The sequence below is a fragment of the Marmota flaviventris genome, chromosome X, assembly GCF_047511675.1.
Source record: "Marmota flaviventris isolate mMarFla1 chromosome X, mMarFla1.hap1, whole genome shotgun sequence".
NCBI lineage: Eukaryota > Metazoa > Chordata > Mammalia > Rodentia > Sciuridae > Marmota > Marmota flaviventris.
The window spans coordinates 113,925,541-113,945,430 of record NC_092518.1 but is presented as its reverse complement, the minus strand read 5'-3'; positions in this window follow the sequence as shown (position 1 = coordinate 113,945,430).

The following is a 19,890-nucleotide window of genomic DNA, read 5'->3' as shown; positions in this document are numbered from 1 at the left end:
GATGATTGCCTTTCTTACTGGAGTGAGATGGAATCTCAGTGTTGTTTTGATTTGCATTTCTCTAATTGCTAGATATGTTGAACAATTTTTCATATATTTGTTGATCAATTGTATTTCTTCTGTGGAGTGTTCAGTTCCTTTGCCCACTTATTTATTGGGTTATCTGGGTTTTTTTTTTTTTTTTTTTTTTGGTGTTAAGTTTTTGGAATATATATATATATATATATATATATATATATATATATATATATATATATATATCCTGGAGATTAATGCTCTATCTGAGATGCCTGTGGTAAAGATTTTTTTTCCCATTCTGTACATTATTGACTATTTCTTTTGCTGTGAAGAAGTTTTTTGGTTTGATTCCATCCATTTAGTGATTTTTTACTTTACTTCATGTGCTTTAGGAGTGACAAGAGGACTTTTGATGGCTAATTTTATGTGTCAATTGACTGGGTTAAGGGATACCCAGATATCTGGTGAAACATTATTTTAGGGTATGTCTGTGAGAGTCTTTCCAGAAGAGGTTAGCATTTGAATCAATAGACTGAGTAAAGAAGATCTGCCCTCTCACCAGTGTGGGCAGGCATCATCAAATCCCTTTAGGGCCTGAATGCCTCAAAAAGGCAAAAATAGGGTAAATTCTCTGTTGCTTCTTAAGCTGGGACATCCATCTTTTCCTACCTTCAGACATCAGAGCTCCTGGTTCTTGGGACTTCAAAACTCCAGGACTTATGTCAGTAATCCCCCCTTAGGTTCTCAGGCCTTTGGCCTTGTACTGGAAATTACAACATCAGCTCCCCTGGTTCTCAAGTCTTTGAACTCAGACTGAATTACACAACTAACTTCCCTGGTTCTCCATTTTGCTGATGGCAGATCACAGAACTTCTTAGCCTCCATAATCACATGAGCCAGTTCCCATAATAAATCTCCTCTTCTGTATCTGTATATACACTATTAGTTCTGTTTCTCTGAAGCACTCTGCCTGATAACAGCCAGAAGGAAGAAAAGGCTCTGCAGCAGGTCCAGGCTGTGAAAAAAACTGCTCTGCTATTTAACTCCTACGGCAGGCCCCTATTAGAGAACTACTGCATGGATCCCAAGGGCTTGTAAGTAAGACATGCCCTCCTTTGCCAACAATTACTGATTAGCAAAACAACTACTCTGCCTAGAATACTCAATACTGTGCCTATGAATTTCTCATCATGAAGTCACTGTTGTTATCACCAAATCATAAAATTGGATGCATTGTATAATGAAAGCTACATGTAAGAACAGAGCTGGAAAAAAATGAGCTAAATAAGTATTAAAGACATTAGGAAGCTGCATAGGAAGATGGCTCAAACTTCCGTTGTATATGCTTCACTGCTTTTCCCATAGTCTTCATGAAGTTTCCTATAACCAGTCAACAAGGGAAGAACAGAATTGAACTGCTTTACATATAGAGCTGCAAGAAATGCTGGAACAAGCCAGAAGTGGATGGCTGGTGCATTGCAGCCTTACTTGGCAGGATATCCCAGAAAGATAGTAATAAAATAGTACCACTGTAAGCAAAAATAACCAACACGGTTTGGGCACCATATTGAAAGTACTTATAACTGGGACAGAAGCAGACCTCAAATGGATCAGCAAGCTTTCCTTTATTTTGCATCAGAGTCCATCAATCAGGCACGGGAGGGTTCATTTTCTGGGTACGGAAAGGAGTCTGAGTTTTACAGTTTACAACGAGGGTGAATTAATCATTGGAGACTGCGGACGTGCTGTTCGGACAGTCAGGAACTAGTTGTGCAGGTTAAAATTTTAACTCAGGAAGGCAGTTGTAAAAAGTTTGAAACTGCTCGTCACTGGGAAAAGCTCAGAACTCAGTGTTCACTGCTTATCTTCCTTCCTCTGAGACCCATTGTTACCTAGAGCTTCACTATTTGCTTTTCTCCTTCCAGGACTCATCAGCATCGGGAAAGGGTCAAAGTCCAGGGCCCAACATTTCAGTATTTGCCTCTTCCCTTCAGGACCCATTGCAGTTGGGAAGGGGTGAATGTTTGCTTTTGGTGGAGATGCTGGGGATGAACCCAGGAAGTGATGAAAGTTTGCTTTTTTGCTCTGGGCTATCTTGTAGGAATATTATTTTCCATAACCCTTCAAGCACTGGTCACAATTCCCAGGGCTCATTTGATAGAGAAATGGCCTAAAATGTGGATCTATTCATGGACATTAGCTAATGACTTGACCAACTGGTTAGGAACTTGGAAAGACCAATATTAGAAGATTGATAACTGTGAAGTTGTTATTTTCTCCTTTGTATTATTCTCCTTTGTATGATATGCATTTTATGAGAAATACTTCGGGACTGTGTATGTATCTCATTTCTTATAGATTTTCATGAAGTATGTTCTAGCATAACACTTTCATTTTATTAAGCATGATGACTTTTAAAACTTTTTAAACCTAATTTCAGACCTATAGAAGAGTTGAAAGTGTATTAGTACACCTTTACCAAGACTATCAAAAGGTTATTTTATTAATTTGCTTTTATTCTGTTTCTGTGTGTGTGTGTATATATATATATATATACACACACACACATTTGTATGTAAAAAAATTTTTCTGGCACATATAAAGTAAGTTGAAGACACGGTACTTCAGTTTGTACTTCCAACAAAGAAAGTCATTCTCTTTCATCACCAAACCAGAATTACAAGTATCAAAAAATTAATATTAATACAATATTATTATCATATCTACAGACCTTATTCAGATTTTAATAATGTTCTTATAATGTCCTTTACAGAAAACAAAATTCAGGATCATGAGTTGTATTTAATTGCCATGTTAAAGATCACGTGTTCCTTTAATCTGGAACATTTAATCAATTTTTCTTTGCCTTTTATGATTTTGGTATTTCTGAGGAGTACCTAGTAGTTATTATGCAGAGTGTCTCTCAATTTGGGTTTGCCTAATGTTTCCTCACGATTTTCAGGTTATGTACTTTTGACAATAATATCACAAAAGTAGGCTGGTGATGGAGTTCAGTGGCAGAGCTCTTGCCTAGCAAGTACAAGGCCCTGGGTTTGATCCCCAGCACTGGAAAAAAAAATATATGTGTGTGTATATATATCACATAAGTGATTTATTCTCAGTGAATCATATCAAACAGCCAAAAATTGTCAATTTGAACCAGGCATAGTGGCACATTCCTGTAATCCCAGAGACTGAAGAAGCTGAAGCAGAAAGATTGTAAATTTCAGGCCAGTCTGGACAACTCAGTGAACCCTGTCTCAAAATAAAATTCCATAAGTCAAACTCAGAAGGTCAAGGGTCATATGTTTTCCTCTCATGTGGAAAGAGGAAAAAGGAAGGTGGGGATGGATCTCCTAAAAATCAAAGGGAGATCAATAGAGAAAAGGGACCAAGGAGTGGGGGATGGAAAAGGAAGGGTGAAGTGCTGGGAGTGATATTGGCCCAATTATATTATTATATTGTGTGCAAGTACGAATATGTAACAACAAATCCCATCAACATGCACAACTATGATGCACTAATAAAAATGTGAAAAAAATTTAAATTTTTTTAAAAAATAAATGAAATTTCAAAAGGGCTGAGGATGAGCTGGGCACACACCTATAATCCCAGTGGCTCGGGAGACTGAGGCAGAAGGATCAAAGCCAGCCTCAGCAAAAGTGAGGTGCTAAGCAACTGAGTGAGACCCTGTCTCTAAATAAAATACAAAATAGACCTGGGGATGTGGTTCAGTGGTCCAGTGCCCCTCAGTTCAATCCCCAGTCCCTGCACCAAAAGGTATAGGGTGTAGAGCACTGGTCTAGCATGTGCAAGGCCCTGGGTTCCATCCCCAGTAGCATAAAAAAAAAACCAATATGTCCCATTACTAGTGCTGTTAACTTTGTGATCATTTTATTAAGGTGATATCTGCTGGGTTTCAGTGATTAGCATGAGGCTGCCAAATGGTGATTTTCTACTTCTACCATTCCTTCTACACTCATTATTTCATAATCCACAGTAAAAGAAGAGTCCCCCCCCCCCTTTTTTTTCTTATTTCCATAGTGGATTCTTATTTTTTTCAGTGAGTTAACTACTACTGTCATAATTTGTACTGATACCAAATTGTGCCTGATTTGGCCACTAGTACACACTTTAATATGGCCTCTCTGTCCTTTTGACACATACCTACCATTCTTTGACCACTTCATATTTTCTGAACAACATGATGTTCTAAGTTCATAATGTACTTTCCTAGTCCTAGCGCTGAGATCTGTCATTTCTCCCAGGAACTGATTCTTTTTAGTGCAGAATGGCTTTTTCCAGTGAAGATCTAAGCATTAAGTATGTTCATTACTACTGTGGTGTGTCACTGATTTGAGGTTCTTTGAGTGAGCAGAGCTAGGAAATATGTGTATGTAAATACATGTATGCACATCAGTACATGTATACGTAAATGTATACATACATACAAACCTATTTGTTTACACATCTATTTATTAATCATGTGATCTATCCTGTATCACACCATGAATTTGTACTAATAACTATAATTTCAATCTAACAAATCATGGTTCTGTTTTGTGCTCCCCTTTTTTTCACATTTGATATACTTTTCAGATGGAGGAAGAGACCACAAGTGCAACTGGCTGGAAGCTGAAAAAGACAAGGAAATAGATTTTTTTTTCTTAAATCCTTCAGAAAGAACATGTCTCTGCCAACACCTTGATTTTATTAGTAAGACCCATTTCAGACTTCTGATCTCCAGAACTGTAAGATAATAAATTTGTGTTGTTTCAATAAGCTGGCGGTAATTTGTCACAGGAACAATGGGAAACTTAGGCAGGAGTGTTATTTTACTTTTTTCACTATCATAATTTTTTGGGGGGGTGTTCAGATTTTATCAGCAAAGGTCCTACCTTTTCTTTCTTATTCTTATAATAGTTGTATTTTTTGCCTAACCATTTCATGGATTCGTGGCAGTTTTAAAATTCTAGTTCAAGGGCACCCTCTTCTGTTTGTTTTGCAGAGTAGTTTTATTTTTTGGTGAGCAGGTGGTACTAGAAAGAATTGTATGTTCTGCTATATTTTGGTTTTCCTTCTCTTGCAAAGTCCCAAATTTTGCCCTTTTATTTTTCTTCTTGAACATCCTTCACTACCCAATCTTCAAAGGGTAAAGATTCTCACCTTTTTTACCCTCTTCTCTACCAAAAGCAGTGACTTTTGAGTCTTAGTTTCAATCAGAGGCACTTTTTAATTCCTTCCTTGTAGTAGATATTTGATCCTCTAGGACAATTTTTTAATACTTTCCTATTTGGTGTGACATAGTCTTTCTGACAAATATTTTAGATTCATTTTAGGCCTGCTGCTAGATGCCCTCTTCTCTCTACAAACAATTTGCACCAGATTGCCCTTGTTTTCTGTGTTGGAATGTAACAGGAGTACTTGAGAGAGCTCACTGAGACTTGAGTATTCTACTTACAGGTAATTTAAATAAGAAAGCTAGAGCATTGTCAATCCTCTAGTTAAATTGTGGGTGTTTGTTTTGTTCATTTTATTAGTTCTTCAAGCCCTTTTCTTGTTGTAAGAACTGGGATCTAATAGGACTTTTTAAGTATTTCTACACTTAGGATGAATTTCTCTATCTGCTGGTGATTTTAGGTCAATGTTATATGTCCTATTAGCTACTCTGTTCTCTTTCAATCAGTTCCTTCCAGACCCTTCTCCCTAAAGAAATGTGACAACAATCCTTGCCAGAAAGTTCATTGAGATTTGATGTGCTCACTTTTCCAATTACAGATTTTAAATTTGGGATATTTTCTATGTTCTAGCTCAGTTGTGGATGTGGGTTTTCTATATATTTATTTGTTTTTCTTTTGTTTGGATTTTGGGAGGGTATATTGAGAGATTCAGATTTATGGACTGTAATTACCTGAGATATCCACACAAAATTTGTCTTTCAGATAACTATAAAACTGATCCAGAAACAGAAAACAAAACAAAATCCTCCAGACCAAGCTCACTTACATTGACACGAAGACTTAAATGCTATTAAAAAAAATTCAACAGTACAATAAAAGTATATCATGATCAATCATATTATTTAAGGAGTACAAGGTGTTTCAATTTTAGGAAATCCATTAAAATAATTTGTCATATTAATAGAGCCTAGTGTAAATTTATGATCCTCCTCATAAGTGCAGAAGAATAAAGCATTTGATATATCCCATACCCATTCATGTTAAGACACTCAATTAAACAAAAATTAATGCTAATAAAATCCTTAATATAAGTGTATCATTCATGTTACTATCTGACTATTAAAGCCAACATCTCAAATGACACATACTAAATACATTCCTGCTTAGATCAGGAAAAAGCCTAAGATAACATATCAAGCCTAGTGGGGTTTATTCCAAGGATGCAAAATTAGTTTACCATTTGTCCATCTATGTCCATGAGGAATGACAGTCTTTAATTTTTTTTACTGTCATATCTGTAAATGGTTTTAGTATCTATGCTGTCCACATAGAATGAGTTAGGAATTATCCCTTTCTTTCAACTTTTTTGGAAGCACTTATACAGAATTGGAATTATTTAATCCTTAAACGTTTGGTAGGATTCAGCAGTGAGGTTATTTAAGCTGGGAGTCATTTTTGAGGGAATATTTCAAACTACAAATTCAATTTTTAAAATAGATACAGGGGCCAGGTGTATTGACCCACAACTGTAATCCCAGAGATTCAGGAAGTTGAGGCAGCGGGATCGCAATTTCAAGGCCAGCCTCAACAACTTAAAATAAATATGAAAAGAGATAAAGTACCCCTAGGTTCCATCCCCACTACCACAAAAATTAAATAAGTAAGTAAATAAAAATAAAATAGGTGTAGGACTATGCATTCTTTTTATGAGCAGATATATTAAAAAAGCTTATCAAAAATAAGTATAATGATCATAACAAAATTTCTATATATACACGTATATATTATATCTTTAAATTAATAAAATAGAAAAAATAAATCTATTTGCCAGTCACTAAACTAAGTGGTTTATTTGCTTGTTCCTACTCAATCCTCAAATCAAAAGAGGATAAAAGTACTGTTATCCTCATTTAACAAGCTAGTCCAAGAATCAACAAGCCACAACCAATAGTCCAAATCTAGGGCTATGCATTCTTTTTTTGAATTTGTTCTTTTTAGTTGTACATGACAATAGATATATTTTGACATATTATACATACATGGAGTATAACTTCCCATTCTTGTGGTTTAGGCTGGGTGTCATTTTATGGGAATATTTTAAACTACAAATCCAATTTTTAAAATAGATACAGGATGATGTGGAGTTATACTGGTCATATACTCATATATGTACATAGGAAAGTTATATCAGATACATTCCTATTCCCAACCCCCTCCTTTCTCTTCCTTCCCCCTTGTCTAATCCAATGAACTTCTATTCTCCCCGCCCCATTGTGTGTTAGCATCTGCATATCAGAGAGTACCTTTAGCCTTTGGTTTTGGGGGGATTGGTTTATTTCACTTAGGGCTATGCATTTGTGAAAGAGCTTTCCTTGCTTATGTCTTTCAAGGAATTTATTTGCTTCCTTTAAATTTTCACTAGTGGTTTAAAATAAAGTTGCTCTTAATAATACCTTATTTTTTAATACACAGAATCTGTATGTTGGTATCTTTACCTTATCACTTTTTCTTAATTATTCTTATGAGAAGTTTGTCAATTTTACTGATTTTTCTCAAGGAAGCAGGTTTTAGTGTCATTGTTTTTGTTTATTTGTCACCTTTTTACTGTGATTTGTTATTCTTTCTGTTTAGTTAGTGTTTAATGTGCTTTTTTATTTTCATTCTTAAGATAGGAGCTGAAGTCACTGATTTGAAGCCTTTCTTCTTTACTAATAAAAGGGTTTAGTGCTATAAATTTACACCGAGTGACTTGTTTTAGAGGTGTGCCACAAATTTTGATATTATGTTTTTATTTTCATTCCATTGAAAATATTTTCTAATTTCCTTTTGGCTTCTGCTTTGACATCTGTGTTATTTCAAAGTGTGTGATTTTGTTTCAAAATATGTGGGGATTTTTTTTCTGAAGATGTTTCTGTTATTCATCTCTAATTTAATCTAATTTAATTCCATTGTGATAAGAAAACATTCTTATGATTCAAGTCCTCTTAAACTAGTTGAGACTTATTTTAAGGCCCCAAATATGATCTATCCTGAGGAATATTCTCTGGGTACTTGAAATAATGTGTGTTCTTTTTCTGTTAGACAGAGTGTTCTATAAATGTCTGTTACTTAAAGTTGTTAGTGTTTTTCAAGTCTTAAATGTCTTTACTGACATTTTGGGGCTCCTTGTTTTTTTGTTTTTTGTTTTTTTTTTTTTTGGTACTGGGGATTGAACTCAGGGGGCACTTTACCACTGAGATACATCCCCAGGCCTTTTTTATTTTATTAATTTTTAAAAAAATATTTATTTTTTAGTTTTAGGTGGACACAACATCTTTATTTTATTTTTATGTGGTGCTGAGAATTGAGCCCAGTGCCTCACGCATGCTAGGCCAGCATGCTACCACTTGAGCCACATCCCCAGCCCCTATTTTTTTAATTTTTGAGACATGGTATCACTAAGTTGCTTAGGGCCTCACTAAGTTGCTGAGGCTGGCTTTGAACATGTGATTCTTCTGCTTCAGACTTCCAAGTTGCTGGAACCACAGATGCACACTACCACACCTGGCTCCTATTTGTTCTATTAATTGTTGAAAGCGTGCTATTGAAATTCCTAACTATAATTATGGATATGTCTTCTTTTTGCAGGCTTTTTAGATTTTGTCAAATACATTTTGAAGCTCTGTTAATAGGTACACAAACATTTTATATTATCATGTTCTCTTGATGAATTAGTCATTTGCATATTATGAAATAAATTTTTTAAATCCAAGATAAAGAGATGTCTGAAATTCACTTTGGTACTAATATAACCTCTCAGTTTTCATTAGCATATGAATGGTGTATCAATTCTCATCCTTTTATTCTTCACTGATCTCTCTCTATGACATTTTTGTATGTGGTGCTGGCGATTGCACATGCTAGGCAAGCACCCTACGATGTTCCCATTGTCTTGGTATTTAAAATGTGTTTCCTGTAGGCAGCATGTAGTTGCATTTTGATTCTTTATTCATTCTCACAATTCTGTATTTTAAATAGGGTGTTTAGATTATTAATATTTTGTTATAATTTCTATGGTTAGGTTTACTTCTATCATCTTTCTATTTATTTTCTAATTATTTTAGTTGTTTATGTTGCCTTCTTTGGGGCTTACAGAGTTATTATCATTTCATTTTAACTTCTTTGTTGGTTTATTAGTTAGTAGCTGTAATGCTTTGTTTTGTTATTTTAACAGTTGCTTTGGGGGTTATAGCATATACCTTTATCTTACCCAGGTTTACTTTTAAAAATGGAAAGAATGAAACTTCAAATATAGGATAAAAACTTTAATAATATACATTCACATATCTTCTCCTGATCTTTATACTATAATTGTCATATATTTTATTTCTACATATGATGCAACCCAACAAGGTACATTTTATCTATATAATTATTTTATGTTATTTTGTTACTGTTATTATCTATTTTTGGTACCAGGAGTTGAACACAGTGTTACTTTACCATTGAGCCACATCCCCAGCCCTTTTTTATTTTTCATTTGAGACAGTGTCTCACTGAGTTGCATAGGGCCTCACAAAGTTGCTGAGGCTGGCTTTGAACTCACACTACTCCTACCTCAGCCTCCCAAGCCACTAGGATTACAGGCATGGGCCAGCATGCCCAGCTATACAATTATTTTAAAGAGATTTACATAAATAATAAGAAAAAATTTACATCATTAAACCATGTAGTTACCATCAGTTTCTGGTGCTATTGTCCATTTTTGTAGGTCCATATTTCCCTCTGGAATTATTCTTCTTTTCCTACAGGACTTTCTTAACATTTTTTGTAGTATAGGAGTGCAGGTTGGCTAGTGATGTATCTACTTAGTTTTAGTATGTCTACAAAACAATTTTTTAAGTATTTAAAATATCTTTATTTTAGTTTTAGGTGGACCCAATATCTTTATTTTATTTTTATGTGGTGCTGAGGATGGAACCCAATGCCTCATTCATGCTAGGCAAGCGCTCAACCACTGAGCCACAACCCCAGCCCTGTCTGCAAAATTTTTGCTACCTTTGTGGTTTTTTGTTTTTCTTTCTTTTTTTTTTTTTTTTGTTTTGTTTTGTGCCCTTCCCACCCCCTGTAAGTGATTGAACCCAGGGCATCATGCATGCTAAGCAAGTGCTCTACACCTGAGCCACATCCCCAAGCCCTTACCCTTGTTTATGAATGTTATTTTCAGCAGGTATAGCATTCTAGGTTGGCATATTTTTTTCCTTCAATACTTAAGGATATTGCTGTGTTGTCCTCTGGGTTGCACTGTTTCCACTGTGAAATCTGCTATCTCCCAGATCTTTATTCCTCTGAACATACTCTTTTTTCCTCCGACTACTCTTAAGATTTTTTTCTTCATCAGCAGTTTTTGAAAATTTGAATCAAATTCAGAACCTGGTATCATTTCTCCAAATATTCCTCCTTAAAGGAGGATGCTGATTGCATATGCCTGGGGTTGTTTGAGGTTGTCCTACAGCTCACTGGTGTTCTTTTAGTTTCTATATTGTTTTTTATCCTTTGTGTTTCATTTTGGATCATGTCTTCTCCTATCTGTTCAAGTTCACTAATTTTTTGTCATGTCAAAGCTGATGTTCATTGTATCTAGTATAGTCTTCATCTTAAATACTGTAATTTTCTTCATTACAACAAGAAGTTTGATTGGGGCGCTTTTGATGTCTTCCTTGTCTCTTTTTATCCTTTTGAACATACACATACAGTTATAGTAGTTGTTTTATTATCCCTTTTCTGCCAGTTTTAATATCTATGTCAGTTGCAAGTCAGTTTCAGTTGATTGTTTTCCCCCGTTAGAGTTGTATTTTATTGATTCTTTGTACGACTGGTAATGTTCTATTAGATGTCAGACATCGTGACCTCGTTGGGATACTGGACATTTTGTATTTCTAGCTACTATTCCCTCAAATTTTCTTGGGTGGCTTTCCCCCCATTCTTGGGTAGTTTGATTACCACACACATCTTTCTGCAGCTCTGTTAAGTGTTCCTCTGTACACTCCCTCTCCAGTAGTCTGTCTAGCAAACTTTAGCCACTTCATTCTCCCCAGCCCTTATCTCCAGGTCCTCAAATGAGAGAGTCCAGAATACTCTTCAGTCATTAAAAATAAGGAAAGCCTGTCATTTCTAATAACATGGGTGAATGTGAAGGACAATAAGCTAAATAAAATAAGGGAGGCACAAAAAGACAAATGCTATGTGATCTCTCTCATATGTGGAATTTTTAAAATTATAGAACCAAAGAGTAGAATGATGGTTACCAAGAGTGGGGGGTATGGAGGAGCTGGAGATATGTTGCTCAAAATGTACAAAATTTCACTTAGACAAGAAGAACAAGTTTAATATATCTATAGTATAACATGGTACCTAAAGTTAATAACAATATATCATATTCTTAAAAATTGTTGAGAGTAGATTTCAAGTATCAAGTATCTTACCTCAAAAATGATAAATATGTAAGGCAATATGTATGTCACATGAGCTTAATTTAGCCATTCCAAGATGTGTTTCTAAAATGTCATGTTGAACATGAAAAATATTTGTCAATTAAACAATGAATTTCTTAAAAGAGCCCTTAACTGCCAGACTCAGTTCATGAAGCCAGACAGTCTATGGTGGGAAACTAGGAGCTTTAAATGCTAAATGTCAAGAAAAACAGTTACTGAGGCCTTACCAAGAGGACAAGATGGCAATATATTGGGTGCTTAATATGGTAAAGACATAGCCATGAGTGTTTCAGAAATATTGATTTGGCCACGCAGAGTAGGACACACCTATAGTCCCAGCTACTTGAGAGGCTGAGGCAGGAGGATGACTTGATCCCAGGAGTCCAAGGTCAGCTTGGCAAATAGCAAGACACCATCTCTGAAAATAAAAGTAAATTTATACACACACACACTTATACATACGCTCATTTCATTCTCACAATAACACTACTACAAAAACTGTTGTGTACATGAGGAAACCTGAGAATAGAAAGACCAAGCAGCTAGCTTAAAGTCACAGCAACTAAGATGTGACCCATGACATCAGTCAAGCCCACAGGTGTCCTGGTCATTTAAGTCAATTATACTGAGGTCAAGAGACAACCAGGATCCCAGTCCCCTACTACATGGTGAAGGCAGGCAGTAGGTATAGGGAAAACGTGGACAGCCAAAGATGACTACACCCACAGCTCCTGTCCTGTGTGATGTTGTGTGTGCCAATATTTGTTCACTGTGCCATGTGGAAGGGAAAGGGAACATCAAGGGAGGTGTGTCCCAGGTGTGGGCAGAAAGTGTTTTTCACCCTTGTTGACTCAAAGGCTTGAGAGGAGAGGGGAAGGTATCTGGGCACTGGTTTGTCTTGAGGCCTAATTTCACCCATTGGAACACGACAAACTTGTCCTGGGAAAAGTTTGTCCCCATCGTTAGATCTCTGTCGGCACCTAGTGGTCGCTTGCGCGCATGACATGCAACTCGGACTGCCAGGTTGGTAATGAGCGCCCAGAACTGGTTTCTCACGAGGAGCTTTACCAGGTCCCAGACTACAAGAAAACAAGACCCAGCCAATGGCTTAGAAAAGCAATTTGACTGTATGTCCAGCAGGTGTCATCAGATGCACAGTAGGGTTTGTGACCCGCGCCCCTGAGGACCACAGTCAGAGGGTGAGGAATCCTATCCCAGGTGGTAGGGTCTTGCAGCTGGTCCCAAGGCTGTGCAGACAAGAGGGGAGGGGAGAGGACCGGAGGGGACAAAGAGGGAGGGCAAGGGAGCAGGCTGAAGCGGGGCCCACCCTGCGCTCTGCTCACTGAAGTGCCCTGGGGCAACTTCTTGGTGGCTCTCAGAGCTTTCCCTGATAGCCCCTCGCCTTTCCTCGACCAGCTGGGCCTGGCCTAGAACCCCTCCAATCTTTTCTCTGCTCAGCAGCCTGGGGACCCCTCTGGGGCCCCCATTCCCTCCTTGTCCTGTAAGATCCAAGAGACCCCGCCTCCTCCTCTCTCCATAGCTGCTCAACCTTTTGGGTTCAGTTGCCCCCTGGACTGTGGCTGCCTGCAGCTCACCAGCCTCCTCCCTTCCCTGGGAGCCAGGTGGCCAGCACTGACTGTGCCTGCTTTAAGGACTTCCCTCTGGGTCAGGCAGGGCAACATTCAGGACACACAGCAGGCCTGGCACTTGGGGGTGGGGTAGAGGGAGACAAACAGCAAAGAACCTCCCAGAAGGCCCCGAGGCACCATGGCTAATCTTCAGATTCCTCCTGCCTTTTGACTCAGAAAAGACACCTGGAAGCCCTCTTGGGCTCTAACCCCAGGTGCTCCTCTCTGACAGTTGGCTCATGACAACTTTCTCTGTTTTAGTTTGATGTCTGGAGAAATAATCCTGATCCAAACAGGACCTCCAGACAGAATGTGAACTGGACCCAACCCTCCATAGTGCAAAAGCCCAACGGGATCAGTGGCCAAGACCCCCAAGGCAGTGTCCATGAATCCAGGGCGACGGCAGTGTTAGACATGTGGCAGTCTCCAAGGTCTACCCCACTGGCCCACACACTGCCCGGTCTTCTGGGTGGTAACTTCATGCTCAAGAATGCTCCTCTGTTATGAAAAGACAGGATCTCGTGAACGTTAGCAGAGCATGAGGACCAAATGAAATGGCCATACAAAGACTACCACAAAAAAAGGATCAATTATCCTGTTACCAAAATGGACTTAGGGCTAGGGGTGTGGCTCAGTGGTAGATTACTTGCCTAGCATGCACAAAGTCCTGGGTTTGCATCCCAGCACCCACCCCCAAAAAGATGGACTTTAAATTTGGAGTGCAGGAGAGGCCTGCTGAGGGATGTGGTGAGGCTCAATGCCAGAAACAACCATTACTGACTCCACAAAACATCTGTGACCAATTCTAAAGTTTAGCCTCTTCTTTATACCTTCTCCATGCATCCTCTCCCTCACTCCATTCCAAACCCTGACTTTATCTGAGGCGCATACATCTTCCCTCCTCCTTTGTAAAAAAACTAACAGACAACAAAACCCCACCGGATTTTATTACCAAAAGAAATTTCCTAACACGTCCTCTCTATTCCTCAAGCCATACCTTTGCCTCCCCCATACCTTACCCTCCTTTAAGAAGTATCTGCCCCTTGCTGGGTGTGATGGTGCACATCTGTTATCCCAGCAGCTTGGGAGGCTGAGGCAGGAGGATCATGAGTTAAAGCCAGCCTCGGCAACTTATTGAGGCCCTAAGCAACTCAACGAGGCCCTGGCTCTAAATAAATTAAAAAGAGGGCTGGGGATGTGGTTCAGTGGTTAAGTACCCCTGGGTTCAATCCCCAGTACAAAAAAAAAAATCTGCCCCTCACTTTGTCTCTGAAACCATCCCATTTTACATCCAATGGGAGATCAATTTTCTTTTTTAAAAAGATATATTACTAAGTAGGGGGTAAACTAGATATCTCTGAACCCAGTATTTCTACAATATCCATAATCTTTAACATTTCCCTTACCCTGTACCCATTGAACCCCTTGCCTTTATAATGTTATACATGAATTCTTTAAAATAAACTTTGAATTTGAGAATAGATTCATCTTTACAGAAAAGTTGCAAATATAGCACAGAATTCCTATATCCCCCTATGCAGTTCCACCCAATTTTCCCTATTGTTAACCTTACACGATTATCATGCATTTATCTCAATTGATGAACCAATATTGACATATTATTAATCACTAAAGTCTGTAATTTATTCATATTCCCTTAGGTTTTTTTTTCTTTTTCTGTTCCAGAAACCTATTCAGGATTCCAAATTTTGGCATTTAGTCCTTAGGGTTAAAGGACCTAGGCTTATGGCATTTAGTCTGGGCACAAATCTGCAGGGCAACAGTTCCCTCAGACTTTCTTCTTTTTGAACCCAGCAGTGCTTCACCACTGAGCCACATCCCCAGCCCATTTTATTTTTTGTTTAGAGATGGTTTCACCAAGTTGCCAAGGCTGGTTTTGAACTTGTGATCCTCCTGCCTCAAACCCCCAAAACTGCTAGGATTACAGATGTGCACCACCATGTCTGGCCCAGGTTTTCTTTGTTTATTATGAGGTATCAATAGATATTTTATGGAATGCCCCTGTATTTAAATTTGTCTGATGTTTTTCTCATTATTAAACTCAGAAATCTGAGTATTTTGAGAAGAGATCACAGAGTCAATGTACCATTTTAATCACATCATACCAAGGATACATATGGTTAACGTGACCACGTCAGTGAGATACAAACCTTGACCTCCTGGCTGAGGTGGAGTTTGTCAGAATACTCTTTGTTTCACTTTATTTTATACTGAATCTTTGGAAGAAAGTCATTATGTCCCCATCCTTAAAAGTTGAGTATCTGGGGCTGGGGATGTGGCTTAAGTGGTAGCGTGCTCGCCTGGCATGCATGGGGCACTGGGTTCGAGCCTCAGCAGCACATAAAAATAAAATAAAGGTGTTGTGTCCACCAAAAACTAAAAAATAAATATTTTTTTATTTTTTTTATTGTTGGTTGTTCAAAACATTACATAGTTCTTGATATATCATATTTCACACTTTGATTCAAGTGGGTTATGAACTCCCATTTTTACCCCGTATACAGATTGCAGAATCACATCAGTTACACATCCATTGATTTACATATTGCCCTACTAGTGTCTGTTGTATTCTGCTGCCTTTCCTATCCTCTACTATCCCCCCTCCCCTCCCCTCCCCTCTTCTCTCTCTACCCCCTCTACTGTTATTCATTTCTCCCCCTTGTATTATTTCCCCCTTTCCCCTCACTTCTTCTTGTATGAAATTTTGTATAACCCTGAGGGTCTCCTTCCATTTCCATGCAATTTCCCTTCTCTCTCCCTTTCCCTCCCACCTCTCATCCCAGTTTAATGTTAATCTTCTTCTCATGCTCTTCGTCCCTACTCTTTTCTTAGTTACTCTCCTTATATCAAAGAAGACATTTGGCATTTGTTTTTTAGGGATTGGCTAGCTTCACTTAGCATAATCTGCTCTAATGCCATCCATTTCCCTGCAAATTCTATGATTTTGTCATTTTTTAATGCAGAGTAATACTCCATTGTGTATAAATGCCACATTTTTTTTTTATCCATTCGTCTATTGAAGGGCATCTAGGTTGGTTCTACAGTCTTGCTATTGTGAATTGTGCTGCTACGAACATCGATGTAGCAGTGTCCCTGTAGCATGCTCTTTTTAGGTCTTTAGGGAATAGACCTAGAAGGGGAATAGCTGGGTCAAATGGGGGTTCCATTCCCAGCTTTCCAAGAAATCTCCATACTGCTTTCCAAATTGGCTGCACCAATTTGCAGTCCCACCAGCAGTGTACAAGTGTACCCTTTTCCCCACATCCTCGCCAGCACTTGTTGTTGTTTGACTTCCTAATGGCTGCCAATCTTACTGGAGTGAGATGGTATCTTAGGGTGGTTTTGATTTGCATTTCTCTGACTGCTAGAGATGGTGAGCATAAAAAATAAATATTAAAAAAATTCTCTCTCTCTCTCTCTCTCTCTCTCTCTCTCTCTCTCTTTAAAAAAAAAGCTGAGTCTCTACATAAATTATTTGGAATTCATTTGTATGAGAAATCTGTTTCTTTTCCCTCATTTATTGATTGATTTTATTTACTTAATTTAGTATGGACACAAAGATATATTATTTATTTGTTCATTCAATTTTTACTTCGGGTTGTATTCAATAGTACTTTATTTTGTTGCCGTAATAGTTTCAGCTTTAGCTATTAGGAGCACTGTCTGTTGACGCCAGGTTCTCTTTGACACACCTCCATGGGATGTTTTAGGAACACTTGTTTACTTTCTGGCTTTAGAGATGCTCCAGGTTCATTTTCTATACTTCTTGTTCGAGTCCTACAGTTCAGTCATTTTTCCAAGCAAACTTGGTCCCTTTCATTGGAGAATGATATTAAAAATCAACTTTAGAGGCAGGGATTGTGGCTCAGTGGTAGAGTGCTCACCTAGCACGGGCGGGACCTGGGTTCGATTCTCAGCACCACATAAAAATAAAGGCATTTTGTTGTGTCCATCTACAAAAAAAAAAAAAAAAAAAAAAAAGATTCTCTCTCTCTCTCTCTCTCAAAAAAAAAAAAATCAACCTTAGGAGCTGGGCATGATGGTGCATGCCTACCATCTTTATCTACTTGGGACACTGAGGTGGGAGGATTACTTGAGCCCAAAGTTGGAGAACAGTCTAGACAACATAGCAAGGACCTGTCTCTAAAAGTAATTAATTAATCAATTTTAAAAATCAAGACTTCTGCTAGGTATGATCATTGCTAGTGGGCAGTTGGTTTTCAAAAATCAAGTAATGTATGGTGCAGATATCCCTGAACTTGACCTCAAACCATTCCTGATTTCCAGTCTACAGTTTCATTACAGTGTGAACCCAAACATATTTCTCTTGTAAAATCATTGCTTTCTACTACAGAGTAATATAGCAAACATACATTTATGAAACTTATTCCATTACTAAAGCCTTAAAGTACCATTTGTTTCTATGTAAAATCTCTATATTTGATAGCCAAGTGGACATTCATGCCCCATGCTCTTTTCTGACCCACATCTCTCTTACTAGGCACTGTTTTTCTGGTGAATTAATAAGTACTCATCCTTAGTACACCCCTTCTTCTAATATTTCTTTGACCTCTCACTCCACCTCTGACTTGACCTTATCCCCAACTCTAATCCAGTACTTTCTTTCTCTAAGTAAATCAGTACTTTCGACGACTGTCAATGATATGGAAAATAGTTGCCAGTCATCATTCCCCTCACAAAATCCCACTCCATCCCATTCCTAACTCATATCCTCACATGCATATAATAGGAGTCAAAACACCTCTACTGTCATGTGTATCTAAATACAACAAAGAAAACATTTTAAAAAGAAGAAAAAGTAAATGAACAGCTAATTGAATGAATGAATGCAACCTTATACCATCGGTAAATGAAATAGACACACATGGCTCTCGCCCCCATCAGTGACAGTCACTTGATCCTTGACTCCTACCAACACCCTTTTAGATGGTAGATTGCTGTTCTCTATGTCCGAGTGATGTTCAAAGCACACATTCCCTGATTTCATCCGATCACTAATCCTGAGGCCATCTTTAACTCTCACCAGCTGTTAGACCCACACCTGATCTTTATCCCCTGTAACGCCAGTGATTAGGTGATCATCAAGTACTATGAGCAAACAATGTCCCTGAATTTTAATCTATCCATCACCATCATTCTACTTAAAATCACTCTTTTTTCTACTAGTAATATAGTAAACAGAAAACTCTGATCTTCATTCCATGGACAGCTGCCATGGAATTCAATTACATTGAAGTAAAACTACTACTGTATATTATCAAGTGTTCTCCCCAACAACAACAATCAACTTCTGTGAGGACCACACACATGATTCTTACCCACCACTTACCCCTACATCATACCTGTCACTTGGTCATTCTAATCATCGTGTCACCCTGATAACTACACTACTCTGTCTTATTTAAATGTCCAATTTCTCAGAATTTTCAAGCCATGTAATGAACAGATAGACCTGATTCTTGCACAGCTGATCCTGACTTCACCCTGTTCCCCTACGTCATCCCATACAAAAAGGAAAATTAACCATAGCCATAAAAGTGAAGTGAAGTTAGCAACAGGCATTCCTGACCCTTTCCTCATCTCCAAAATGAATGCGACCTGATACCATCGCTAAAAAGCCCCGAAAATTAGCAAGGCAAGTGCAGAACGGTCTTCCTCACCCTTTATTCGTCCCTGGTCCAGTCACCTTCCTGACAATCTCGCATAGCTGTTCCTCGATCAACTCACGAAACCACTAACCTTCCCTCATACTTACTCAGACACTCTTACTTCCATCCTCATCTACATCCTATAAGAATTAGTATTTGTAGTCACCAAATAGTTGACACGTCTTCTTGATTCACACCCAAGCACGGAACGTCACCCTCACCCTGGCTTTTCCCTTGGAATAGTATGTGTTTTCAAAAGACAATAAGTGTGAGAAAGAGATATTACTCGTTCTGTGAGAAATGCATCTCATTACAGAGCAAGATATATCATAGTCCAGAGAAGGAAAGGGAATTGTAACACTGGGCCTGGAACAGCATGGGGGTTCCATAATTATTTGATAAGAGAATGGAAATGAGTTGACAACTTCCCTTATGAAATGGTTGCTTTCCGGTACTGCACTCAAAGGTGGTACTTCTTATAAAATGTCCTTGGCATTTGGTGACCATGGGTGTTTATAACTTAGATCCATAAATGCAAAAGGAAGAATGAGAATACAGGTTTAATGAGAGAGAGAGAGAGAGAAACGAGCAAGAGAAGGAGTTTACCCCTTTCTTCTCTTCTCCTTTCTCATCCAACTCTGCATTCTTACTTTCCCCCACACACTGCCATTCCTAACTGTGTTTGGTGGCTCTGCACCCTTGTCTTCCAAAGCTTGGCTACATAGGAGGGTTCCCTGTTCCTCCCTTCCTTAGGACCCCAGTTGGCCAGCGCCCAGACACTTTGTAAATTAAGGACATGACTATCCACCATGCAAAAACAATCAGAGCACTGCCGGGCTATCATGTGTAGAAACAAGAGATTTTGGTTTTTCTTTTTGGCACTGGGGATTGAACTCAGGGG